The sequence below is a fragment of the Marmota flaviventris genome, chromosome 1 (genome assembly GCF_047511675.1).
Source record: "Marmota flaviventris isolate mMarFla1 chromosome 1, mMarFla1.hap1, whole genome shotgun sequence".
Lineage (NCBI taxonomy): Eukaryota > Metazoa > Chordata > Mammalia > Rodentia > Sciuridae > Marmota > Marmota flaviventris.
The window spans coordinates 152,316,437-152,327,524 of NC_092498.1; the positions used below are offsets into that span (position 1 = coordinate 152,316,437).

Genomic DNA, 11,088 nt, shown 5'->3' on the forward strand with positions numbered 1-11,088 from the left:
TTCCCTCAGCCCTGCAGAGAGTGTAGCCATTCAGAGAGGGTCTGTTGATATTCAAGTTCAAGAACATAGAACATTCTGAGAATGATTCACCATGCCTGGATCCTGCTAAGAAGGCTTCATACAGGAACATGTTGTTGGAGAACTACAGGACCCTGATCTCTCTAGATAAAGATCCATGGCACAATATCTTTGAGTGGAGAGACACTCTTGCATATATTACTGAATGATCCAACCTTCCTATCTATTCCTAGTCCTGCATTTTAGAGCTTCCTAACACAATGTGCTCACAACTACCAGGTCTAAATTCTCTTGCAGTGTCTATTGAACATGACTTTATGCTCCCAGGCCTGGAGTATAGATTTCAGTATTAATGTACCTATATATATGATTAAAATAGTATTTGGGGATATGACAATTGCAGGAAATGAGATAATGGACCAAAGAGACTCGGGATTTCAAAAAAAAAAATGCCCTCCAATTACCTCTACCTATCCCACTTGTGTGCCTTTTTTTCCCCACCTGTTCCAGTCTTCAGAGCTAAAGACTCACGTCACCCATTCTGTGCGTGGAGTTGACATTTATCCACAATGGCAGGTATCATTTAGGGGAACAAGCTCAGTGAAGCCTCTTCCATCTCCTGCCATATGGGGCCAGACCCTGTGGGCTTTGAGGGTAGCTTCCTGCTTTATTGTCATCACTTTCTGAGTGAATGGACTTGTCTGTCTTACCTTTGAGGGCTTCAGGGACACATGGGAAAGAACTGCATTTGTGACCATAAAGTACAGAATATTCACACCCATAATAATTGAAAAGATATAAGGAATAATTCTATCAGAGACTTTGAAGTTAGAGGAGTCCTGCCACCACATTGATATTGGTCTGTTCACACAAAATATACACTTAAGATCTTGGACTTAAACTTTTCATAACTATGAGGAAATAATTTTATACTATTTTATCCCATTTATTTATTTTTGTACTGGCATTTGAACTCAGGGGTGCCTAACCACTGAGCAAATCTCCAGCCTTTTTAAAAATATTTTATTTACAGACAGGATCTTACTGATTTGCTTAGTCTCTCACTAAGTTCCTGAATCTGGCTTTGAACATGTGAGCCTCCTGCCTCAGCCTCCCAGTTGCTGAGACTGTAGGCTTGTACAAAAGCACCCACCTATCCCATTAAAATTTAATCATTTTTAGCAGTAATAGAGAAACCAGATTTATTTTTTATTTTTTATTGTTTTAGATGTAGATGGACACAATGCCTTTATTTTATTTGATGTGTTGCTGGGGATCAAACCCAGAGTTTCAAGCATGCTAGGCAAGCACTTTACCACTGAGCCACAACCCTGGACTAGAAATAATAATAATCTATGGAAATAACTTTACATCATGAAAATCCAATCTATATTAAATGGTACCTGTCAAAGCAGTGATCAAGACTAGAAAAAAGAACTGAAGTTCCACTGAAGTTCAGTGTCAGCAATAGCTTAAACAGGCAGCTTCTAAATTCTGATTGATGCACTAATGTATTTTATTCCTTCTTTAATATCAGCTATCTTGGGATACAGGTTAAGTGTAGTTCCTTTAGAAAACTTTTTGCTAATGCTAGACACAGGAATGTTCTTTTTTCTTTAAGTTATCTAATAACTTATGATTTAACAAGGTTTTTTCATTCTTGAAGTATACAGAGTTTTTTTAAAAAAAGTGGCATGTATGTAATGACTCTAGTAAATCAGAACATGAAAAGTCTACATCTACATCTACTGTACTTTGGGATCAGATTAGCATCAGACCAGACATTTAGAGAATATTAAAGCCCATGGGATCTGGGAGGAAAGACTTCAGGAAAAAGGTTCTCAAGAAAACAATAATTTATGTTTCACTGTAGCTTAGATTTAAAGTTAAAACTTTTTTCTTTTCTAGAATCAGTTTTGGAAAATAGATCATGCAGCTTATATTCCAGAAGGAAGCCTTAGAGAGACAGATGTCAGGCAGAGACCTAAGGAGCAAGGAAAGCTGCCATTTTCAGCATGAGACAAAGAAAATTAAATGGAGGGCACCCCTTCATCTTAGGTGTATATTAGAGTTTAATGGATTTGAGACTTGAGTGAGGTCCCATGGTATTCTGTTAGTCCAGAGGTAAAGATAAGAGAATAAGAGGAATGCAAGTTTATTTACCCTAATAGTTTTAAAAATCTTATCATCACTGGCTTTTGGGTTCTACAGCAATATTGCCTTTGCCAATAATATTTCAATTATTAGTGGACAAGGTTTTATCCTCCATAGGAACAAGGATGAAAGCCTCAATTCTTATCTCTTATAGCTGTGAAATCTGAGTTAAAATCAAGCGATCTTCAAGTTTTTACTAGAGAGTGCTTTAGCAAAAAAGAAAAATCAATTAGCTCAGGTTTTTTTTCTTCTTGTTACTGAGAAGGTAAGGTGGAGGAATAGAATAGATGTTCAGGAAAGACTTAATGGAGAAAGTAACTAGAAAATTATTGGGATAGTCAGTGATAATTTTAGAGGCTACAATTAATTGGTATTTGGTGTCATGTCTGTTTTTCTGGTGTGTGTGTGTGTGTGTGTGTGTGTGTGTGTGTGTGTGTGTTGTAATAGAATTTGGAATGTGGTATGGGGTTGAAAGTGAGAGGGATAATTATGGATAAAGAAGAAAATATGAATGTAAGAGGCTTCTGAACAGTGCATAGCTCTGAATGCAGTTATCTAACTCTCTTAGGATTCCAATATCAAAGGTACCATTTTCAGACCACTAAAAACCATCAGCTTCTCTTTGGCCAAAGAATATTGAATTTTTGAGATTTAATTTCACCCCCAGGGTCAAGAATTTTAAGACTGGAGAGAAGGAAACTCAAGGAAAAGTCTTTGGATGGGTAAGATTAAGAGGTACCTGTTAATGAGCCTGGGTGAGTCAGGTGGGTCTGGAGGAACAGGAGTGAGAACCACAAGTCCCCTCATGTCCCTCAGGTTCCCTAAAGGAGAGAGGAAATAGAATGAGACTGAATATAAGCATCTCTGGATTCAGGAGGTTGGGATGAGAGAACAGACATAAACCAGAATTGCTGACCTCATGCTAAGATTTAATGGATATTCAACAGATTATGACAGTGGTCTAGGGTGTTGGGAGAAAAAGCTGCAACAAGGGTAGAGTCCCATAGGGTAACCTGTTTCAGGGTTCCTCTCCTGGATTTCAGTACCAAATATTAGGTTCTGGAAGGAAGAGAGAGAAAGAGAAATGCTCAAGAGAGGCACAGAATCAGTTTGACCTTAAAGCAAAGAAGTTGATCAGAGCCTGTAGCACAGTGGTGTGTCCTCCAAAGCAAAATGTGTTTTTTTAAGATCTCTTAGGGAAGTATAGATGCACTACAGGAAAGTCAAAACAGTTTTGTGGATGTTTAAAAAAAAAAAAAAAACCTTTTTTTTCAGTCCTAAATCCCACTGGTCCTGAAATGGTAGCTTAAAGAACGTGAGAGGTCCAAGAAAGTGCTTGCCAATAAAAATAACATTACAATAGGACATTAACTGCAATGTCTGCCCAACACAACAAGGAACTCTGTAAGGATGTGTCATATCATTTCCTGTTAGCCTCTCTGTATACACAAAGACCAGGGCAGGCTCTCTAGAGCTTTGCTGCATTAATATGACATTTTTGGCTCCAATTAACCTAACTTTTTAGCTATTTTTTTTAAAAGTTATTCTTTTAGTTTGTTATTAGATTTTTTTTCCTATTGGTATTTCACTGGCTTGTGCACAAAGCCTGCTGTAGAAAGTTCAGCCCAGGTTCTGTATGTTTCAAAGGAAACTCTCATCTACACTTGGTCTTTTCATGAGCATAGCTCTGGGAAAGAGGCAGCTTCCTGCAGTATGAGCTGGCTGCGACCAGAGGCAAGTCCCCTAGAGCTGGGTGGAGTGAGCTCAGCTGGAGCATGGCAGAGAATACTGTTTTCTGATAGCTCAACTCCAAGACAAGAACAAATGAACTGAATTGTGAAAAGAATGCTGGATTCTGAGTCAGTAGATCTGGATTCAGTTTCTACATACATCTTTAGCAGCTGGACTACAGTGGGCAATTTGGCTGCTGACAGAGTCTCAGTGTTCTCATCTGACAAATGGGACAAGGCTACCTCCCTCCATGCAGTATATAACAAGAGACCAAGAGAAATGGCCCTCCTCAAAAGGACTTCCAGAAACCTCTTCCCTGTCTGCCTACCCCTCACAGAGAGTTCCAGAGAAGCATCCAGCAAGCCATGGACCAAACTCTCTCACCATCCAGTTTTGTACTTGAACTTTTATTGGAACAAGCCATGTCCATTCATTTCTTGTATATAGATGCTATTTCTCAAAAGCAAAGTTGAAAAAGGTGACACAGATCTTATAACCCTCAAAACCTAAAATATGAGCATCCTGGCCCTTTGTGACCATTTGCCAACTTCTGTTCTAGAGGGAGAAATCAGAGCAGAGAGACCACAGATCATGCCCCATCACACCCGTGTTGTAGTTAGGATAAATGTTCTCACAAAGCCCAGGTGTTGAAGTCATGGTCCCAGCCTGTGGCAGAAACTTTAAGATGTGGGGTCTAGTGGGAGGAACTTGGGCTATTGGGGTGTTTCCTTGTGGGAGGTACTTGGTCCTTGATCCCTTTCCTGTCTCTTGGTTTTGTTTTCTGGTTGCAATGAGGTGAGCAGCTAGCTCCTCTGCCACACACGCTTGCCATGATGTTCTGCCACATAGCAGGCCCAGAAGCAATGGGGCCAAGAAACTGTGCACTGAAACCTCTGAACTGCTGAGACAAAATGGATCTTTCTTTTTAAGTTCATCATCTGAGGTATTTTGTCATAGCAACACACTGGCCTTTATCCCATCAAGTGTTGATGGTAATTGAACTCTAGAAGGTTTGAGAACTAGGGAAGATGCCTGTGAGTTCCTGCCATCTTTACTGTATCACAGCCTCCTCATGAGGCCTCAGCTGACACTGTGGTCAACATCTCCCACTCAATAGGGGACACTAATTTATTTTTTGAGCTACTCTAACTCTGAAAAACTGTCTTTGGATTTGAAGTCCATAATGGGACCAGTTTTGCCTCTGAGAATACAGAATTTATTTTCTGTGAGATTATAGAAAATTATGATTCTTTCTTCAATTTCCTTCTTTAGCTCTTCCATGAGAAAGGTGGGATACTTGAGAAGAAACAACATGAAATAAAATAAGTCCTTTTCTCCTTAGTGCCTTCAATTTGACTGGAAATATACAAAGGAGTTGGCTGGAAATGGAGAATCGCAGGCCCACCACAGACAAACTGAATCAGAATTTGCATTTTAGCAAGATGATGGATGAGGATGTGTGTCAGGTAGTTCCTCTGGAAACAAACAAGAGATTTATATATAGCCCTTGACTTTCTGAAAAATGAATAAGAATAGGGTAAGGACCAGAGTGGGTCCTTCAGCTTATGATGCATCTTCACCAGGTGGAAAAAAGAACAAAGAAACAGACTGGAAAGAAAGAGCCTGGCATGAGCAATTACCTCTAAGAATTTCACTGGTAGACCAAGGGATAGTTCAAATAAACTTGAATGGCATTTCTTGGTACCTATATGGATTGCTTCCAGGGTACCCCCACCCTCTCAAAAAATCTGTCCCTTATATAAAATGGCATGATATTTGAAAAGAACTTACACATTTCCTCCCACATACTTTAAATAATTTGTAGATTACTTAGGACACCTAATACAAAATAAATGCTATGTAAATAGTTGTTCTACAAAAGTGTTAAGGGAAGAAGAACAAGGAAAATTTGTATATTCAATACAGATTCAATTATTTTCTGAATATTTTCCATCTTGGGTTGGGTACTGAACTGAGAACCAACTATAATCATTTCCATGTGGCAACTCAAACATCTCTATAATTCTCTTATCCTTTTTGTTTTTGTACCAGGGATTAAACCCAGGGGTGCTTAACACTGAGTTACATCCCCAGTCCTTTTTATTTTAGTGAGACAGGGTCTCACGAAGTTGCTTAGGGCCTCATTAATTTGTGAGGCTGGTATGAACTTGTGATCCTCCAGCCTCAGCCTCCCAAATCCCTGGGATCACAGTAAAGAGACATTAGGCCAAGCTGATCTTTGTATTATTTTGCTTTATAAGTCTCAAAACCTGCATATCATAAATACATACTTAGAAAATTCAAATTTAGTCAGGGGAAGGGAGAAGGGATGGGAAAGGGGAAATTGTATTGACAAAATTATATTGTTATGTCATGTGCATGTATGAATATGTAACAATGAATCCTACCATTATGTGTAATTATAATGCATCAATAACATATGGAATAAATAACTAAATTGGTATGCGTGTAAAACTAAAAAAATAAAACTTCAAATCCATTTTTATTTTTTTTTTTAATTTTGTTTTGTTTCAAATAGAAAGTTTATTTGTTCAGAACACCAAATAGGATGCAAGCACTGTCATGACTAATATATAGAAATAATATATAGAACAACATGAAACAGTATTTTAGTTTAAATGAAGGGAAATGTCTATAAATGTCATGACAACATACTTCCAAGAAGACTTCTTTATTAATTACACATTTTAATAAAATAAAGGGTAATGAATTAAGTGAAAGTTAGTGTGTAAATTTTTTCTAAAAATGAAACTCCATTTCTTATTAATCCATGCCACTTAAACACTACAACTAAAATTTCCAAGTCAGTGCAGAGAAGATGAAGTTAGTTACCTTTTTTCCTTGAACAGTACATAGGAAATTTGTTACTACAAATACAGCAGGTATACTGTTATTCTGAATAATCTAGCACATAATGTACTAAATTTCAGTCTCAAATCATGTTAAATTCTCATAATTAGTATGATACATTTTGGTCCATGATGTGGTGTGGTTTAATGCCAAGAGAGATCACACTGTATTACAGAAACACATAGAATACTGTTGGTTTTTCCATTTATATATATATATATATATATATATATATATATATATATATATATATATATATATATATATATATTATATATATATATAAATATACATATATACAGCTCTGGAAATACATGCCCCTAAGTCCTCAGCAAGAGATTCTGAACAATTATTGTGCCCCAAAATAACTTGGGCTTTTCTACACTTAGATAATGAGGCATGGCTTCAGGAGTAGGTGTTACTGGTGGGTTTGAATTACCTTCAACCTTTGTAATCCTACCCCTTGCCTAATTTGAATGGTTTCTCCCAATCAAACCTGGTTCAAAGTGTGCTTTTTCTCTTTCTTCTTGCCTGCCTTGACTCCTTTGTGCGAGCTGGGTGAGAGGGGCTATCTAAAACCCAAAAAGAAGGCATTTCTCTGTGTGTGTGTGTATATATATATATATTTCAACATACAAAGGCAAGTTTTTCCCTGGAAAAATTTACAGGAAGTAGTGTGAGGGGGTCCCATGGTAAAATAAGGTGCTGGGTTAAACTGAAGAAAGGAATATTTTAAAGTGTCCTATAGTTCCATGATAGCAGCATGGTTCCCACAACCATAATAGTAATTGGGTGCACTGAAAATGGTAACCATTTTCCAATCATGGCAACAATTATATCCTTCCATTACAAGATGATGAGCATGAGAAACCAGTGTGAAACCATTGACATGGTTAAATGTTTTAGAAATGTCTTGTCCATACATGTAGCCACTTCCTTGTGGTGAAATACCCTAGCCACCACATCATCTGGATCTAACCATAACAGATCACATACAGGGCCCTTATGCAGAACTTCTTGTAAATAATCCAGGACTCTTATATGTCCAGCATATCTAATGGATGAAGAAAGGCAACCATGGAGGCAGAATATCAGTCCATATACTAAAGCTGTAAGTGGAAGACAATCAAATACACCTGTAAAATATTTCCAAACATTGGCATTTCCATACTTTAGTAGACATTCATCATAAAAACCATACATGTGGGTAATTTGTTGGTTTTTGTGATTTTCCTTCAATATTGTCATGTGTTCTGGATAATGCAACTTTGATGCTACAAGAAGAGTCACAGTCTACACAGAATTATAACCTCCATAGTCACCCATGAATAGATAGTTTGTATCTGGTGATTTTCCACAAATCCTAAAGAGTTAGTTCCATAAGGTCATGGAATTGGCCATGTACATCTACCACATTTGATTATTTTGCGCATTTGATTATTTTATTAAAATTTTCTTAGCCTTTCCAGCAGTATGGAATTACTTAGAAAATCTGAAGTAAAACCACCATTTGACCCAGCAATCCTACTCCTGGGTTTATACCCAAAGGACTTAAAATCAGATACTACAGTGAGGCAGACACATCACTGATTATAGCAGCACAATTCACAATAGCCAAACTGAGGAACCAACCTAGATGTCCTTCAATAGATGAATGGATAAAGAAACTGGGTACATATACACAATAGGATATTATTCAGCATTAAAAGAGAGTAAAATTATGGCATTTGTAGGAAACTGAATGGACTTGGTAAATATCATGCTAAGAAATCCAATCACCCCAAAACAAAGGGCAAATGTTCTGTCTCTTAAAAGTGGATGCTGACCCACAATGGGAGGGGAGCATGGGAAGAATGGAGAAAACTTGATGGGGCAAAGAGGAGAGGGGGGGGATGAGGTTGTAGTTCAGTGGAAGAGCTCTGGTCCTGGGTTCAATCCTCAACACCCCATAAAAAATAAAATAAAGATATTGTGTAATCTACAACTAGAAAATTAAAAAAAAAAAAAAAAAAAAAAAGACAGAGGGAAAGGGAAAATTCATGGGGGTAGAAAAGATGGTGGAATTAGATGGACATCATTACCCTAATTACATGTATAAAGACAGGAATGGTGTAACTCTACTTTGTGTACAACCAGAGAAATGAAAAATTATGCTCCACATGTGTACTATGAACTGAAATGCATTCTGCTGCATGTAAACTACTTCGAACAAATTAATTAATTAATTAATTAATTAATTTAAATAATTTGATTAGCTTTTTCACACAGTGTCTGCACTTGGTTCTCCTTAAGCTCTCTGACACTCATACAGCGGCTAGAAGCACAGGACTAGCTCCCTGATGATGCCTAGTCATCATTGGCATCCCCTCCTCCTCCCATTCCCCTCCCTCCCTGGCCTGCTACACCCATGCTGTCCTCTTAGCTGCAGGCTCCCAGCAGGACACAAGGGAAGGAGGAGGGCCACTGCGAGTCTTGGGGAAACTCCTAAGGTGGAATCCAGGAGACCCTGACCCATGCCCTGCTGGCCATGCCCAGGGAGTCTGTGGAACATGTGGGAAGTTAGCAGGGAGCATGGTCTGGGCCTTGGCTCTCCTCCCTCTTGCCAGCTGCTCCAGGATCTCCCATCCCTTCCCCAATCCTTTTGTATTAATTGAATTTGAACCATCATTTATTTCAAATGATTATTCCTATCTTTGCACTTTCAGTGCCACTTTTCTACTGAACTAACACTTAAATGAAACTCTCTTATGGCTCAAGTGTAGGATCACTTCAAAGTTTTCCCCATAACCTCAGATGGATAGCACTGTCCCTTGTCAAAGTTTTTTGTTTGTTTGTTTCTTTGGGGGGTTTAACCAGGGATTAAACTTAGGGGTACTCTCACTGAGACCCATCCCCAGCCTTATTTTGTATTATATTTAGAGACAGAGTCTCATTTGGTTGTTTAGTACCTCAGGTTTGCTGCGGCTGGCTTTGAACTCGCGATCCTCTTGCCTCAGTTTCAGGAGTTGCTGGGATTACAGGCTGCACCACTGTGCCCAGCTATCAATGTCTTTTGCTCTGTAGTTAGTTAAGAAAAATTTTCTCAGGATTGGTGTCCACATAAGCTTTCAAAAGATGTTTTAGTCACATCAGATTCTGGGTTTTAAAATGTCCTGCATGATACACACTTAGTTTTCAACATCAAATGCAGAGTTCACAAGTTTAAAACCAGGTGGCTGAGAAACAATGGTCTTAGAATGGCATAATGCAGCACATCCTGTTGTTTAACCCACAAATGTGGATGGATGTGGCTGCTCACACTGAATAGACAGTTGGATAGCCATCCATGAACTTGAGCCTCTGAGCCACCATCCATGATCTTGAGCCCCTGAGTCTTCAGTGGGACTGCACAAGAGAGAATGAAGCACACAGCCCTAACCCCCATAAACACACTATTTCACTTATTAGATAGGAAGCACTGTGTGTCTTTTGTACCAATGTGTGGCTCCATTTGCATGTATATGACATTTCTATTAGAAAATGCTGAGCCAGCACCTAATGAAACAGAGGTGCTCTTCTTTCTCTTAAAAGAAAGTTTTCAGCCCTGCACATTTTTCAAATCACTTATTTTGTAACATCCTGATTTGCTACATTTGAAAAACCAAGAATAAGAATGGTTTCAATTCAAAGTATGCAAACTAAAGAGTCCATCTTGCCAGGATCTTACAAAAATACAGTGGTGTCACCAAGGAAAAGGCAGGCCAGACCATAGCCACACTATGAAAGCTCAGGAAGTTAAATCTTTCCCTGGACCTTTCCTCAGCTCTCTTTTCAAGGTGCTTCTTCCCAAGGAATGATGGTTTTAACAGTTCATAAAGTATGAGAAGATCTTACTTCGGTACTTCTGGTTCTCCCAGGCTTCTGCAAGACTGAGTCTTCAGCTGGTCATAGTGGTGCACACCTGTCATTCCAGTGACTAGGGAGGCTGAAGCAGGAGGATCACAGGTTCAAAACCAGCCTCAGCAACTTAGCAAGGCTCTAAGTAACTTAGTAATATCCTGACTCAAAATGAAAATATTTGGGGATGTGGACCCTTAGTTTAATCCCCATTATAAGAAGAAGAAGAAGAACAAGGAGAAAGACAAGGAGAAAGAGGAGAAAAAGAAGAAGAAAAATAAACTAGGGCTTGGGGTCACTCAGACTTAATTTTTGCTGTGTGTAAGTCTGAACAATTGCATCATTTAAAAAATTTTTAAAATGATAATTGCTATAGTTATTGAGTGCTTTCCAAAATGCTATAAAGTACTAAATGCTTTACTATGCTCTTTATACTTT

At 38.4% G+C, this 11,088-nt stretch overlaps 1 pseudogene; it reads right to left on the reverse strand.

The window, feature by feature from the left end:
* Window positions 1-2,850: 2,850 nt before the first annotated feature.
* LOC114081728 (serine/threonine-protein phosphatase 2A catalytic subunit beta isoform-like) lies at window positions 2,851-9,081 on the reverse strand (annotated as a pseudogene).
* Between the last annotated feature and the right edge of the window lie 2,007 nt (window positions 9,082-11,088).